Here is an 18602-nt window from a genome sequence, read left to right as displayed (position 1 = left end):
AAAACAGACAAACCCTCAGGAGTTTAACCCTAATGGGATAGGCAAATATTAAACAATTAAAATGCAAACATATGGTTTTGATTTATAATACATTATTTTTTAATATAATAAATGTGTGCTTTATATATCATTATTATTTGGTATATATTGCTACATAATTTGGTAAATAAATATAAATCTTACGTAATAAGTGATATATTGCAGATAATAAATACATAATGAAATGAGAATAATAATGTCTTCTAACATCACAAATGACATATGAATCAAAATTTCTAAAAGACTTTTGAAAAATACAGGATGCTCTGTAAATGCAGATTGCATTTACTCATTCACAAGGTTATAAGGGTAGTACTGGATTTAATTCAAGGTTCTCCATGTCCAATATTTTAGGACTGGCTTTAGAATGGTACTGACTTCTTACACCCACATCCTCAAAGGATCTGGAAGACCACCCATACAACTGGATTGCCCCAAGCATGGGGGTTCTGGATGATATAAACACTGTGGTCTTAGGGCACTTTCCTGGCTTGATATGCTTTACACTGTTAGGCAATGGATGCCTTAGCAGCTGGTATATTAAAGCATTGTTATGCTTCCTATAATTATTTATGTTTCTATGAGGGCTGGAGAGATGTGGTGCATATCGTTATGTTCCTTCTGCCTAGGGCAAAGTCTGAGATCTGGTAGGTGCTCAGTAACTGTCAAAACAATGATACTTTGGCCACATGGTAACCCTTGGGGGGATTGCAGCATATTGTAGAACTACTGGAAGTGACTGGGAAGTGCTTATGCTCCCAGATGAGCTCCATGCTTACCTGCTGTCTTCAGTGTAGACCTCTTTTTCCTTTTCAAAGTAATCATGGAGGAAAGAAGGCAAAGGGTAGTGTGGCACCACTGGAAACTGTGTTCTCCCTATTAAACTCTTTTCTATTCTTTCTTGAAAACATCTTGCATCATTCAAAAGGTTTATTTACATTTTCTTTTTTGAATGACAATGAAACTAATGATGGTCTTATTTATTTTACAGTAGTTTGAAAAATTCTTTTTATTCTTCATGGAGAATATCACTCCATGGCTCATAAATTCATAGAAACGTTGGCGTTATTTTAGCTTATGAAGTATAACTTTTTTTTTAAGAACAGATGAATCAGGAGGTATTGTGTACTCCAGTTTTTAGAATTCCAGAGTAATGTTACCAAGATAAAAACAGTCTTAATTGAGACTGAAAGTTAACTGTCTTAATACCAAATTTATTTCTATAGTTTGACAATCTATGTTTTCCTTCATAGGAAGTTTGAAGCTTATGCTGCTCTGGCTCAGTGTGTAATTATACTTTTGTTTTTAAGGAATTGTTACTATGGGTCATCTATGAATAAATGCCAATTACTCCAGAATTGGACTTTTGCTATTTCTGTGTTCTGAGATCACATAAAATTCAGCTGACATCAGCTGTGCAAATGTACATAACTGCCTGTCTTCCAAGATGATGACTCATTCACATGAGTAACTAAGATAAGTAAGATTATCTTGTCAAATTCCTGGTGAATACATTCTTTCTCCTCACCCTCTACTCCCATATGCATCTGAAGAAATAGCAAAAAGATACAATCTAAACCTAATGGTGATACCAACTGACTTTCCCCAAAGATGTTTTAGAAAGGAAAATGGTGGTCATAAGAGAACAAACAAAATCCTAAAGATTTGTGTAAAATGAGTTCATATGTAATATAGTCTCTAATCTTCTGTAAATAAGTTTTTTAAAAAAATGGACTGATAGTTGCTTAAATTCCTGCTATTTTTGGCCAGGTCAGTTTTATCTAATTTTGGTATAGGATAGGAGGTTAGAGTGGAAATGCAGCTGGTAGTCATTACCTTCACTTTTGTTTAAAGAAGCAAAAGGCAATCAGGAAACAAATGGGAAATGACCCAGAGACTGACGTAATAGTTATGAATGATCCAAACAGAGGTGGAATGAACTTACTGACTTAAATGTAGAAGCAGGAAAGTCAGGGGATTCATAATTCAAACTGCATTTTAAGTACTCGAGCTATTGTATGGTCTAAGAATCATTGACAGAAAGGAGTTTTGAAATTTGAAGAAAACATTTTTAAAAAGAAGGCTTTTCTTGGAAAAGAAAAAGGAAATTCTGAAATTGGGATCCATGGAGTGTTCATAGATGGGCTTCATGTAGTTTTTGAGCCCTTGACATTCTAGTAAAAATTTGGGTGGTTTTTAGGTATGCATTTTTGGTGGGTGGGGCAGAGGAAATGGTACACAGCTTTTATAAAATTTTCAGAGGGTCTGTGACCTAACAAAGCTTATGAGCCAAGGGCATAAAGGAAATAGCAACTAACACTCTTTGTGTGAACTTGGCCAGTGACTCAACCTCTGTGAATCTGTTTCCAGCATGAGTGTAGTTAGCTCTGCCCTGCTCTTTCCACTAGTGTAGTTACAGGGATCAGTTGAGATAATGTGTTTGAAAATATTAACAGGTAACGCTACTATAGAGAGCACTTCTATGTGCCAGGCACATTCTTTTAAAGAACCTCATGCCCTTTATCTCATTTAATCTTCACAACTCTATGAAATGAGAATCATTACTTTCTCTGTCTTACATATGAGGAAACTGAAGTACAAGGAAATCAAGCAATTTGTTGAAAGTCACACCACTAGTAACACCACTGGGACTTGATGCAATCTGATTTCTGAGTATAGGCTCTTTGCTGCAATACCGTAGTGCCTCCCTAAAGACCTTGTAAAACGTCATTCAATCACGAACTAGTTTAAGAATAATGGTTGATGGAAATATTCTGAAGATGGAGAGGTTAAAATTTGTAGTTTTTTTTTTTTTTTTTTTTTTTTTTAAGGTGGTGATTACAGTGGGTGCTTGGGAACACCGGCTTGAAGAACCTTAGGTAGCACCAGAGGAGAGACAAGTTTTAAGCAGAAAGTCTGCTAGTTCCACTTGTTCTCAGCCTTTGATGCTCTGTACTCAATTGTTAAGGCAAATTGGTCTCAAGCTAACCCATAACTGAAAAAACACTTTAGCCAGGTCAACCTTAATGTGCTCGGCTAAGCTGATTTAGGAAGGGCCTAATGGTTCTCTCCCTAGTGCTGAAGTGTTTGTTCAGTTGTGGCTGCCCTGGCTGACTTCTGATGAGGGGCATATTGAGTGTGGGTGTGGACATGGTTCCCTGCTTTCCCGAGAGTGGGGGTCTTGAGACTTAGAGCATCAGAGAATCAGGTTTGGTGTGTGCTGGAACAGTAAAGATCTATATTTGCTTTAACAAGAGTTTATTTTTGCCCACCCTTTTCCTGCAGTATGCTCCGTTGTTTCAGCTGTGGACTTCTAGTGTCTAGATGATATATAGAGAGCAGAAAGAATGACAGTTTAGGGATTCCAGCCTGACGCCAGAAGTCAGAGAAAATAGTGTGATACTCAGAACACAGAGTTCATTTCGTAAAAGCATCTCAGAGTATCCTGCTGAAACTCATAGCTGGAAGGAATCTCTGGTATCATCCTATCCAAGGGTTCTTAAAGAATTTCAAGATCTGTGTGAACATATGCATTTTTCTGAGATGATCTGTAGGTTTCATAAGATTCTCAAAGTGGTCCATGACTCTTTCAAAAAATAAGAATAATTTAGACTAAAACCCAGACTTAGAAAAAAATGAAATACAATCCATCTAGAAGAGAAGACTGCTTTAAACAGCACTTTGAAGGAAATACACTAGTAACAGCAACTGTTGTTAGCTACTCTTGCTTCTTGAAAAAATCCTCCATTTGCTTATTTGAAATTTCTAAGGCACTTTAGTTTCATTCACTTCAGCTTCAGTCTCTATGGTGATGGATGGAAAATAGCTGGTCAGGAGCACCTTTACAGTAAGTCCTGAGGATAGTTACTAAGTTACTAAAGAGTTTTCTTTTTTTGGACTAATAGCCTTGGTTCCTTTTATCTTTCCCCTTAGTTCTATTTTTTCGACCCTTAAATCATTTATGTGGTAGGGGATGGGCTGCATCTTGCCTCATGATTCTCACCCTTGGCTGTTAGATCACCAGTTTTATGTTCACTATTTGAAATCACAGCATTGCATTGTGTACTTCACTAGTGCCATGAGGCTTTTCTGTATGATTCTTCACAACCTTATAGGGACAGTGGGTGTATATTATTGTTACTTTGATGATTAAGGGACACAGGGAGGTTAGGTCACTAAGCAAAGTGACTATAGAACTGAAATTATCTCCTAATTTCTTGAATCTCAAGAACTATATTTACATAAATATCTAAAAACTTCCAGTATATATTGAAGTTCTTGGGTGGAAATTCTCATTTGTCTTCTTTGTAACCTGGAGATAATATACATTCCCCAGGACCACGTAACTCCTAAAATCAATGTGTTCAGGGAATGGTAAAGAAGACAGATGATTTTGAATTCTAGCCTTTATTCTACCACGATTTTTTCTGTTTTTGGTTTTTGGGTTTTTTTTTTGCCCCTTATATGATGCAAAAATATTCAGGTACAAAACCTCTGGTAAATGTACCCATTTAAAAAGTGGACCAAAAAACAATAACAAATTTGAGTTATTATGAGAGTATTTGAACCTGAGACTTGTCACCACATTCATACATTGATTTTTCCTGGCATAGAAGTATACTTGCCAACAATGAAAAATTGAGAGACTGTAAGTAACAATTCAGATTTCTGCCTTTGTGCCTTCCTTCCCTTTGGGAAGCAGTCAGCTAGAGTTGGTAGCACTGTCCCCTAAAGTTGAGGCTTAAGGTCTCCAACTTGCCTCCATTCAGTCCCCCACTCGTTGTAGTTTTGACTCCTAGTATCTAAGATTAAGACATTTAGAACCTGGAAGGATGAGTATAATGTATGATCAAAGAATACATAATAATTAGCTGAGCAGTTTTCATGCTGTGACTGGACAGTTTGAATGTGTGAGAGAAACTAAGTATCTTGGCCTCTATTTGCTCACATAAAACAAAGACTCAAAGAATGACCTCAGTGTTGGATTCAAGGAGGTTGTGGGGAATTGTTAGACCCCCTTGCATTCTGAATATCGTTAGAGAACTGCAAGATGAAATAAGGTTCCGGGACACACTTAACTGAAAAATTTCTGTGATCAGCTTACCTTGCGTGATTCCACACAGGACACGTGGTTCTAGAAATTCTTGAGAAGCACTGGCTGGCAATAGCTCTCTGCCAGAGAATGAGGCCTTAAAACTGGAGCTTCTTTTACCTGATGCCTTATAAAAGTTAAAGAGGCTGTCGAGCTAAGATAGCTGAATAGTTAATAATTCACTGGAGCATGCGTGGATGTACTCAAGGGCAGTCTGTTAAAACTTGTGGGGCTTAAATGATTTCAGTGACTTTTTCATATTGACCAAGACAGCCTATGACCAAACCGTTTGACAAGTCTTATTGAAATGGCACTGGATGGGCGCCTGGGTGGCTCAGTTGGTTAAGCGACTGCCTTCGGCTCAGGTCATGATCCTGGAGTCCCAGGATCCAGTCCTGCATCGGGCTCCCTGCTCGGCAGGGAGTCTGCTTCTCCCTCTCCCACTCCCCGTTTGTGTTCCCTCTCTCGTTGTGTCTTTCTCTGTCAAATAAATAAATAAAATCTTTAAAAAAAAGAAAAAAGAAAAAAAAAAGAAATGGCACTGGAGTTAAGTGTTCTTTTCAGGAACATAAATATTTACAGTTATGACCCACTGGGAATAATTCAGTCTCAAATGTTCTTAAAATATCAGATGGGGTTTAATCCTGACTCTACCACTTGCTAGTTTCATGACTTGAGGCAAGTTACTTAAACTTCTATGTGTTTCAGTTTTCTCATCTGTAAAATGGGGATAATAATGATAGTTATTTAAAAAGATTGTTTGGAATAAATGAGTCAGTACACATAAAGCACTTAGAACAGTTCTTGGCCTATATTAAGGATTCAATAAGTATTGGGTTTTATTATTTTTCATCATTTGGGGATTTTCTAAATATTTGAAAGCAAGCACTTAATCATCATATTAATATTAATTATAAACAACTAGTCTGTTTAGTGTCAAAGTTTAGAAATATTAGATAAAATGACATTATATAACTTACTTATATAATAGCTTTTTATATCCAAGCTTCAATTTTAATTTGTAGATACACAAATAATCAGCATTATTTGTATATTGGTATTATTAATTTGTATATATACAAATACTCATATATATAATTATCATGATATCTTTATTCAGTCTATATCGTTAAGTATCATAGACAATGTCTTTAGCACTATAAGCATAGAAAGTAAACATCTTTGCCAGGAACACTTTTTATTTTATTATTTTATTTTATTTTATTTTATTTTTTATTTATTTTTTTAGAATGTTTATAGCAGCTTTATTTGTAAAAATCCCAAACTAGAAACAACCCAAATGTCCATTAATAGGTGAGCGCATAAACAGATTTTGGTATATCCATATGATGGAATACTACCCAGAAATAAAAAGGAAAAAACAACTGAGATATATATATATATATATATATATGACATGAATGAATCTCCAAATGAAAGAAGCCAGACAAAAAAGTGTACATGTTGTACAGTTCTATTCATATAAAATACTAGAAAATGCAAACTAATTTATAGAGACAAAGTAGATCAATGGTTGCCCAGAAATATGGGTGCATTAGCTTTTTCATTTGTTTCTGTTTTTCATTATGACAACACTTAACATAAGTTCTGCCATCTTAACACATTTTTAAGTGCAGAACATGGTAGTGTTAACTGTAGGCACAATGCTAAACAACGGTTCTCTAAAACTTATCTTGCATCTTGCAAAACTTTATACCTGTTGAACAACAACTCTATATCTCTCCAGCCCCTTTTACTCACCTTTTTATTCTGTTTCTATTGTTTAACTATTTTAGATATCTTCTATAAGGAGAATCATGCTGTATTTGTCCTGTTGTGACTGGCTTATTTCATGAATTAAAACCTCTTCCAAGTTTATCCATGTTGGTGTACATTTCAGGATTTCCGTTTTTATTTTATGTTATGTTATGTTACCATACCATACATCATTGGTTTTTGATGTGGTGATCCACGATCCATCATTTTCGTATAACACCCAGTGCTCCATGCAGTATGTGCCCTCCTTAATACCCATCACCGGGCTAACCCATCCCCCCACCCCCCTCCCCTCTAAAACCCTGTTTGTTTCTCAGAGTCCATAGTCTCTCATGGTTCATCTCCCCCTCCGATTCCCCTGCTTCATTTTTCCCCTACTTCTCCTAATGTCCTCCATGCTATTCCTTATGTTCCACAAATAAGTGAAACCATATGATAATTGACTTTTTCTGCTTGACTTATTTCACTTTGCATAATCTCCTCCACTTTAAGGTTTACTGAACAGTTATCCCTGACTGGAAGGGGAAATTCACATAGGAGGCATTGATTCTTTAGACTTTGTTTCACCAACCTGGTGAAAGATGGAGCTTTTATAGAGAGATCACTGACACACTCAAGATCAGAACAGAGTGGCTGGGATAAGACTAACTTCTGGTTTTCCTGACTTCTAGTTTGTTCTTAAGAGGCAAAAAGAATTCTGTAACAAAAGTTGAAAAGAGGCATTTCACCAAATATGCTACTTTGTAGATTTTAAAAATAACTATAACATAAATATATAGCTTTCTCGATTGCACTGCTTATTCAGAGTACATGGAAGGAAGGAAATGCAATAGTGAACTTACCTGCATATGTTCAGTGATTGGGCTCATTTCAAACCAGAAGCTTGGGACTCTGGATTCTGTAAAGTTGTCTGAATTTCTGCTTGAAACTGGACACCCACCTGTCTTTCAGAGTAAAGATGATAGTCCTTTACCCTGGTCTTGGTTAAGGAACACTTTGTTCAAACTATATATTACAAGAAGATGGAGCATTCATTACTTGGTGGTCTGAAGTTCTCCTAATTCAGCAGGATCCCAAAAAGAAGAGCTCTCAGTAAGCATTAAAAATTCAAACAGCATGAGTGTCTAAGAGCCAAGTTTTCTAGCTTATTAGCTTTTTATTTATAGATCTGTAAAGGGCTTAAGTAGAAAGTGTAAGCCTGTGGGGAAATTCTACCTGTGAAGCTGCTTTCAAAATGTATAGGTATGTATAATAGTCTGTGATTATGCAAAATTGTACAAGGGTCGGTCCAGTCATTTTACTAAAGGCTTTATTAAACTTGTGTAGATGGCAAGCAGGCTAGCTTAATGTGGTCCCTGTGATTTGAGAGATGGACAGCTAACTTTAAAACATAGTAAGGAAGTTCCATTGACATATATTGAGTTTCCTGGAGTTTATAAGTATAATAGCATAAAAACCCCAACCTTCACATTTGGTCATTGAGACAATTTTCAAACACTTTCAGTTCCGTTGGTGTCTGTGAGGTAATCAGATTAGTTCCTACCCAGGGTGGATCAGGCCCCCATGAAGATGCTACATTCTTCCAAAGATGATTGCCCAGTTTGTGTCCACACACTTCAACCACTCTGATTAAATGACCTAATTGTTCAAACAACCAGATAGTTAACTTATCAGCTCATTCAAATGGTTTTTGTGTGTAGATATGAATGAGAGCTACCAAGTCTTTCTCTGGTTCTTTAAGCAGATGACTAATCATCCCAGTTTTCTTTGATACTCTCCAGGTTTTAGTACTAAAAATCTTATGTCCTAGGAAACCCCTCCCAAGAAAGTGAAAAGTCCTGGTTTTTAGAGATGAATGAGGAAGGATGGTAAAAAGTATAAAATTCACATGATAGCCCCCAAATTAGGGGCTGGCAATATTTTTTTTAGTGTCAAATGAATATGGCTTAGATTATCTTTTATGGTTGCTGTCATGTTTTTTTCTTCCTTTTTCTCTGATCGAATCTCTGATTTGTGGTTCACAGCAATGGATGCAATTAAAGTATGTAATTTAAATGTGTTGCAATTGTGAGCATGTTACTCTGTTTTTGACTTTACCTATGGATTAACTGCTGGGCTTTGTATTGAGATAGTGCTACTTTAATTTTTAACATCACGAAATGTTATTGTTTTTCACAACCTAAGAGTGACCATATTTTCTTAGAGTTTAGAAAATGAAAATGGGAATGATTACACTACCAGTTCCAATATGACTAAGACATCATGAAAAAGTCTAAATTACTGTGTTATTTTAAGAATAGATGGAAGGGCACATACAACTGTATTAGGAAGGCAAATATACAAACCAAGAATGCACAATATGCAGAAAATAATTGGGATTAAGCAAGGGAATTTGAAAGATTATATGAGGAATGTATCTCACAAGTCGGGATAAGATTGGCAAGTACTCCTAAGTCAATCAAAAGCTTTCCATCTCCCAAAAAGAAACCAACACTCAGCAAAAAAACAGTACCTCCTGAATTAGCTTTGGAATACCACAGGAAAGAATGCACACTATTGTATCATAATTTGAATGCCCTATGAAACGAAATAAAGTTAGTTTCTGAGGTTGCAACTAAACTCAAAATGTCCTGTGGGTAAACAAAAAAGAGAAATTTTGATAGCAGCTGTGTTCAGCTGATTCTGTTGGATCTTACCAATGTTCATGCTCTCCATATTATATTAAGTTTTGCCTCAAATGATAGCAACAGGAAAATATTCTTCCTGACTCTTAGGCACTTTGATTTGAGAATGGACTTTCAAAACATTTTGATTTCTCTGAAGATTTTAGTAAAGCTTCAGAAAACATAAAACAAAAGACTGTTGAAATCTTGCCTAAATACAAAATAGACTTTGCTCATGTATCTTCATATTTCATAGGCAGTACAGTTATAAATTTTGACAAATTCCATTCAGTCTCTGAACTTCTTCCCAAGGATAATGAAAAAGATCGTACCAACTAAATGTCCTGAGCACCTTGCACACCAGACTGCTGAAAAGGGGTTCATATTATATTATATATTACTCACCTGTGATAGTGAAACATTCATAATAAACGTTTATGTTACTTTTCAGTTTCCTCAAAATGTAGAGAAGCACTTAATGATATATTCAACTTCATAGAAATGAAAGGAGATAGCCTCATTAGACAAGTGCTTCCAAGAGAGGTATCATTGTTGCGGCCATAGAAAAGATTTTAAAATGCGGGCTTGCTGTAAAATCTGTTTTCAAAGTGTGAGGCAAAAAGAATGACTTGGATGGAGCTGTATGTTGTAATTACTGCCATTTTAAATAAAAATGTTACCTTGTTCTTTAAAACAAACAAACAAAAAAACACTAAAGAATGACTTTCTCAAATTAGAGAAAGGATTTCCAAATTAGGAAATACATCAAGGATGAAAATGGAGAAAAAGATTACAGTAAAAGAGAAATTTATATGGAGTTTTCCAAAACTGATGGATGATTCTAAAAGAAGCCATATGAAGTCCAGAAAAAGACAGACATTATTCTGTGTTATGTTTAGGTCACAGCGAATACTCATACAGCAAAAACTAATTTTTGAGAAATGAACTTCAAATCTAAAAATAGAAAGGAAGAAGGGAAAGAAAGGAAAGAAAGGAAGGAAAGGAAGGAAAGGAAGGAAGGAAGGAAGGAAGGAAGGAAGGAAGGAAGGAAGGAAGAAAAAATGTCACCAGAACAGGGAAGCCAGACTTCCTCAATTTATCAAAACTAACTTATTTGGAATCCAACTGCAATTTCTCAAGTACAAATTACCTGTGTCTTGAGAAAGAGAAGTAAAATGCATGATGACATCTATGTGCTTTGAAGAGTTTAAAAATGATGGCTATTTTATTTTACTTATTTTTTTTAAAGATTTTTTTATTTATTAGAGAGTGAGCATGACCAGGAGGAGCAGAAGGAGAGGGAGAGAATCTCAAGCAGACTCTCCACCGAGCGTGGTGTTGATGCAGGGCTCAATCCCAGAACCCTGAGATCATGACCTGAGCCAAAATCAACAGTCAGCCATTCAACTGACTGAGCCCCCAAGGTGCCCCATAAATGATGGCCATTTTAGACATGTATAATTATAACGAGTATATAGATGCAAAAAGATTGGATTGACTTTCAAATGCTCTACCAAAAGTCTATAGATACAAAGTGGTTGGACATTTTTGGAAAGCTGGAAACGAATTCCTGTAAATCTAGTAAGTAAAATCCATTATTCCGTGATCAAACACTTGTGTTGCAAGGATATTGAACTTGATACCATCACATTGGATGAACACTAAGAATCAGTGTGATGTGTATTACATATTTTCTGTATTACAGAGAAGTATTAATGGAAAAGGAGATAGGAAGAATAAAATATTCTAGGAAAAAAAGGAGCATGTCAATATCATTTTTTTAAAAAATTAAATTTGGGCAATTTATATGTTTAATTAGCTCTATTCACATTCTCCTTTTAAAGTCTTCCATTTTTATGTTTCTTAAGAGTACATAATAGGGGGGCGGAGCAAGATGGCGGAGGAGTAGGAGACCTGGATTTCTTCTGGTCTCAGGAATTCAGCTGGATAGGGATCAAACCATTCTGAACACCTACAAACTATCAAACAGTGTGGTCTCAGGGACCACAGGGACCTACTCAATACGGACATTAGTACGATGTCGGATTTAGAGTTCAGAATCATCACTTTAAAGATACTAGCTGGGCTTGAAAAAAGCATGGAAGTTATTAGAGAAACCCTTTTTGGAGAAATAAAAGAACTAAAATCTAACCAAGTCGAAATCAAAAAGGCAATTAATGAGGTGCAATCAAATATGGGGGCGCTAACTGCAGGATAAATGAGGAAGAAGAGAGAATCAGTGATATAGAAGACCAAATGATGGAAAATAAAGAAGCTGAGAAACAACTACTGGATCACGAGGACAGAATTCGAGAGATAAGCAATACCATAAGACAAAACAACATTAGAATAATTGGGATCCCAGAAGAAGAAGAAAGAGAGAGAGGGGCAGAAGGTATATTGGAGCAAACTATAGCAGAGAACTTCCCTAATTTGGGGAAGGAAACAGGCATCAAAATCCAGGAAGCACAGAGAGCCCCTCTCAAAATCAATAAAAATAGGTCAACACCCCGACATGTAATAGTAAAACTTACGAGTCTCAGAGACAAAGAGAAAATCCTGAAAGCAGCTCGGGAGAAGAGATATGTAACTTACAATGGTAGAAACATTAGATTGGCAACAGACCTATCCCACAGAGATCTGGCAGGCCAGAAAGGACTGGCAGGATATATTCAGAGCACTAAATGAGAAAAATATGCAGCCAAGAATCCTATATCCAGCTAGGCTGTCATTGAAAATTGAAGGAGAGATAAAAAGCTTCCAGGACAAACAAAAACTAAAGGAATTTGCAAACACAAAACCAGCCCTACAAGGAATATTGAAAGGGGTCCTCTAAGCAAAGAGAGAGCCTAAAAGCAACATAGACCAGAAAGGAACACAGACAATATACAGTAACAGTCACCTTACAGGCAATACAATGGCGCTAAATTCCTATCTTTCAATAATTACCCTGAATGTAAATGGGCTAAATGCCCCAATCAAAAGACACAGGCTATCAGATTGGATAAAAAAAACAAGACCCATCGATATGCTGTCTGCAAGAGACTCATTTTAGACCCAAAGACACCCCCAGATTGAAAGTGAGGGGGTGGAAAACCATTTACCATGCTAATGGACACCGAAAGAAAGCTGGGTGGCAATCCTTATATCAGACAAATTAGATTTTAAACCAAAGACTGTAATAAGAGATGAGGAAGGGCACTTTATCCTACTTAAAGGGTCTATCCAACAAGAAGATCTAACAATTGTAAATATCTATGCCCCTAACATGGGAGCAGCTAAGTATATAAGCCAATTAATAACAAAAGCAAAGAAACACATCAACAACAATACAATAATAGTGGGGGACTTTAACACACCCCTCACTGAAATGGACAGATCATCTAAGCAAAAGATCAACAAGGAAATAAAGACTTTAAATGACACACTTGGCCAAATGGACTTCACAGACATATTCAGAACATTCCATCCCAAAGCAACGGAATACACATTCTTCTCTATTGCCCATTGAACATTCTCCAGAAATGATCACATACATCCTAGGTCATAAATCAGGTCTCAACTGGTACCAAAAGATTGGGATCATTCCCTGCCTATTTTCAGACCACAGTGCTTTGAAACTAGAACTCAATCACAAGAGGAAAGTCAGAAAGAACTCAAATACATGGAGGCTAAAGAGCATCCTACTAAAGAATGAATGGGTCAACCAGGAAATTAAAGAAGAATTTAAAAAATTCATGGAAACCAATGAAAATGAAAACACAACTGTTCAAAATCTTTGGGATGCAGCAAAGGCAGTCCTAAGAGGAAAGTATACAGCAATACAAGCCTTTCTCAAGAAACAAGAAAGGTCTCAAGTACATAACCTAACCCTACACCTAAAGGAGCTGGAGAAAGAACAGCAAGTAAAGCCTAAACCCAGCAGGAAAAGAGAAATAATAAAGATCAGAGTAGAAATCAATGAAATAGAAACTAAAAGAACAGTAGAACAGACCAATGAAACTAGGAGCTGGTTCTTTGAAAGAACTAACAAGATTGATAAACCCCTGGCCAGACTTATCGAAAAGAAAAGAGAAATTACCGGGGCGCCTGGGTGGCTCAGTCGTTAAGCGTCTGCCTTTGGCTCAGGTCATGGTCCTGGGGTCCTGGGATCGAGCCCCGCATCGGGCTCTCTGCGGGAAGCCTGCTTCTCCCTCTCCCACTCCCCCTGCTTGTTTTCCCTCTCTGCCTACCTCTCTCTGTCAAATAAATAAAATCTTAAAAAAAAAAAAAAGAAAAGAGAAATGACCCAAATAAATAAAATCATGAATGAAAGAGGAGAGATCAAAACCAACACCAAAGAAATACAAACAATTATAAGAACATATTATGAGCAACTCTATGCCAGCAAATTAGATAACCTGGAAGAAATGGATGCATTCCTAGAGATGTATCAACTACCAAAACTGAACCAGGAAGAAATAGAAAACCTGAACAGACCTATAACCACTAAGGAAATTGAAGCAGTCATCAGAAATCTCCCAAAAAACAAAAGCCCAGGGCCAGATGGCTTCCCAGGGGAATTCTACCAAACATTTAAAGAAGAATTAATACCTATTCTTCTGAAACTGTTCCAAAAAATAGAAATGGAAGGAAAACTTCCAAACTCGTTTTATGAGGCCAGCATTACCTTGATCCCAAAACCAGACAAAGACCCCATCAAACAGGAGAATGACAGACCAATATCCCTGATGATCATGGATGCAAAAATTCTCACCAAAATACTAGCCAATAGGATCCAACAGTACATTAAAAGGATTATTCACCACGACCAAGTGGGATTTATCCCTGGGCTGCAAGTTTGGTTCAACATCCGCAAATCAATCAACATGATACAATACATTAGCAAAAGAAAGAACAAGAATCATATGATCCTCTCAATAGATGCAGAAAAAGCATTTGACAACATACAGCATCTTTCTTGATCAAAACTCTTCAGAATATAGGGATAGAGGGTACATACCTCAATAAAGCCATCTATGAAAAACCTACAGCGAATATCATTCTCAATGGGAAAAAACTGAGAGCTTTCCCCCTAAGGTCAGGAATGCGGCAGGGATGTCCACTATCACCACTGCTATTCAACATAGTATTAGAAGTCCTAGCCACAGCAATTAGACAACAAAAAGAAATAAAAGGCATCCAAATCGGCAAAGAAGAAGTCAAACTCTTACTCTTTGCAGATGATATGATACTTTATGTGTAAAACCCCAAAGACTCTACCCCAAAACTGCTAGAACTCATACAGGAATTCAGTAAAGTGGCAGGATATAAAATCAATGCACAGAAATCAGTGGCATTCCTATACACCAACAACAAGACAAGAGAAAGAAATTAAGGAGTCGATCCCATTTACAATTGCACCCAAAACCATAAGATACCTAAAAATAAATCTAACCAAAGAGGCAAAGGATCTGTACTCAGAAAACTATAAAATACTCATGAAAGAAATTGAGGAAGACACAAAGAAATGGAAAAACGTTCCATGCTCATGGATTGGAAGAACAAATATTGTGAAAATGTCAATGCTACCTAGAGCAATCTACACATTCAATGCAATCCCTATCAAAATGCCATCAAGTTTTTTCAAAGAAATGGAACAAATAATCCTAAAATTTTTAAGGAACCAGAAAAGACCCCGAATAGCCAGAGGAATGTTGAAAAAGAAAAGCCAAGCTGGTGGCATCACAATTCCAGACTTTGAGCTCTATTACAAAGCTGTCATTATCAAGACAGTATGGTACTGGCACAAAAACAGACACATCGATCAATGGAACAGAATAGAGAGCCCAGAAATGGACCCTCAACTCTATGGTCAACTAATCTTTGACAAAGCAGGAAAGAATGTCCAATGGAAAAAAGAGTCTCTTCAACAAATGGTGTTGGGAAAATTGGACAGCCACATGCAGAAGAATGAAACTGGACCATTTCCTTACACCACACACAAAAATAGACTCCAAATGGTTGAAAGACCTCAACGTGAGACAGAAGTCCATCAAAATCCTAGAGGAGAACACAGGCAGCAACCTCTTTGACCTCAGCAGCAGCAACTTCTTCCTAGAAACATCGCCAAAGGCAAGGGAAGCAAGGGCAAAAATGAACTATTGGGACTTCATCAAGATAAAAAGGTTTTGCACAGCAAAAGAAACAGTCAGCAAAACCAAAAGACAACCGACAGAATGGGAGAAGATATTTGCAAATAACATATCAGATAAAGGGCTAGTATCCAATATCTATAAAGAACTCATCAAACTCAACACCCAAAGAACAAATAATCCAATCAAGAAATGGGCAGAAGACATGAACAGACATTTTTCCAAAGAAGACATCCAAATGGCCAACAGACACATGAAAAAGTGCTCAACATCGCTCAGCATCAGGGAAATCCAAATCAAAACCTCAATGAGATACCACCTCACACCAGTCAGAATGGCTAAAATTAACAAGTCAGGAAACGACAGATTTTGGCGGGGATGCGGAGAAAGGGGAACCCTCCTACACTGTTGGTGGGAATGCAAGCCGGTGCAGCCACTCTGGAAAACAGTATGGAGGTTCCTCAAAAAGTTGAAAATAGAGCCACCATATGATCCAGCAATTGCACTACTGGGTATTCATCCCAAAGATGCAAATGTAGGGATCTGAAGGGGTACATGCACCCTGATGTTTATAGCAGCATTGTCCACAGTAGCCAAACTGTGGAAAGAGCCCAGATGCCCACTGACAGATGAATGGATAAAGAAGAAGTGGTATGTATATACAATGGAATATTATGCAGCCATCAAAAGGAATGAAATCTTGCCATTTGCAACGACGTGGATGGAACTGGAGGGTATTATGCTGAGCGAAATAAGTCAAACAGAGAAAGACATGTACCATATGACCTCACTGATATGAGGAATTCTTAATCACAGGAAACAAACTGAGGGTTGCTGGAGTGGGAGGTGCGGTGGGAGAGATGGGGTGAGTGGGTGATAGACACTGGGGAGGGTATGTGCTCTGGTAAGCGCTGTGAATTGTGCAAGACTGTTGAATCTCAGATCTGTACCTCTGAAACAAATAATGCAATATATGTTAAGAAAAAAAAAAGATGATAGCAGGAGGAGAAGAATGAAGTGGGGGAAATCGGAGGGGGAGACAAACCATGAGAGACAATGGACTCTGAAAAACAAACTGAGGGTTCTAGATGGGAGGGGGGTGGGAGGATGGGTTAGCCTGGTGATGGGTATTAAAGAGGGCACGTTCTGCATGGAGCACTGGGTGTTATGCACAAACAATGAATCATGGAACACTACATCTAAAACTAATGATGTAATGTATGGTGATTGACATAATAAAAAAATTTAAAAAAAGAGTATGTAATAATATAGCCTACAAAATTTAAATATCCTGTAATGCTTAAAAAGAGAAAATAAATTGCTCTTCAGAAAGCAGAAATATTTCCAAAAATTTATTATAAATGTGTATTTTTGCACCTATATTAATTCACTTAATACATCAGAGAAAGATAAATGCTGTATGATCTCACTTATATGTGGAATCTAAAAAGACCAAACTCATAGAAACAGAGTAGAATGGTTATTGCCAAGGAATGGGTGGTAGGGAAAATGGGGAGATGTTCGTCAAAGGGTACACACTTTCAGTTATAAGATAAATAAGTTTGGGGGATCTAATGTACAGAATGGTGATGATAGCAGACCATACTGTATCATATACTTGAAATTTATAAAGTAAGTTAAAATGTGTTTGAAATTCCACAGTGCCTACTTTAGACTTCAAGTCAGATACGAATAGCATTTTCACACGATAATATCAGTTATCTTGGGACTTAAGAATTGACCTTTAAAAAAGTCAAAAATTTACTTTCCTAATACCTGCTATGTGTATGTGTGTGTGTGTGTGTGTGCATGAGACCTCATTAGTAGAGCAAATATATGTACAATAATATAAATGCTTAGGCATGCTCCATCTGTACAAACCTGGAAAGTTGTGGCTTAGAGCATACTATTGTGCCTTGTTGTTTGACTCAGACATTTAGTGTTGCTTTATTGATTTGTAGTTCTGTTCAAAAAGTGGAATTTGAACACTAAGAAATTGCAAGTACAAAAATGACCATTTTTAAGTTTGTATGCCTAATGAAATAGTTAGCATTTGTCTTTTAACTAGACTTTAATATGAAACAAAGTACAAGTCTTAAGGACAGTTTGCTCCCATTGAGCTGCATAGCATTTCAGTCTGGTATCCATACTCAGTGAACATGTGAGAGCCAAGGGGACAAGTCCCAGTCAAGTTACATAGACAACGAAAGTAAAATGCCAGCAACCAAATAGCAACACCAAATCTAAAGAGCCAAAGTCCATATCAGAATCGAGGCCAAGGGGTGGAAGTCTGAACTCTTCATACTAAAGGGAAAGCGTGTAAGGGAAAAGATAAATTAAAAAAAAAAAAAGGATTAAGAAGATTCCAGGACAGTTTCTGGCTACACCTTTGTGTTACCTGCTCCTCAAACACATTAGTAGGTGGGAATACGGTAACAGGGTGTGTCACCCTGGCTTAAAAGTAGGATGACCAACCTTTTTTTCCCCCAGTTTTATTGACATGTAATGAAAAATAACATTGTGTAACTTTAAGGCGTACAACATGATAATTTGTCATATGTATATATCGAGAAATGGTTAGCACAATCAAGGTAGTTAATATATCCATCACTTTTTTTAGCTACCATTTTTGCGTGCATGTATGGATTGATCTATAGTATTTTGAGTACAGTACTTGGAAGTTCTTTGTTAGGAATGGTGTGCTGCTAGATCTTAATATGGAACAAATTACTCTTGATTTCTCTTGCCTTCTGCCTTTAAATGCAGGCTTTCCTTTTGAATGCTGATAGTCATCTGGAAGGAGAATTAACACTTCAAATGATCATATTCTCCCTGAACAGTCTCAATTCCTTCAACTACCATCTAAATATTGATACTCATTCCAGCTCTCTCTCCAAG

Source organism: Mirounga angustirostris, unplaced genomic scaffold (genome assembly GCF_029215605.1).
Source record: "Mirounga angustirostris isolate CCGP_5_RB_7025 unplaced genomic scaffold, mMirAng1.0.hap1 SCAF_4, whole genome shotgun sequence".
Taxonomy (NCBI): Eukaryota; Metazoa; Chordata; class Mammalia; order Carnivora; family Phocidae; genus Mirounga; species Mirounga angustirostris.
Note: the sequence above shows the minus strand (reverse complement) of the source record.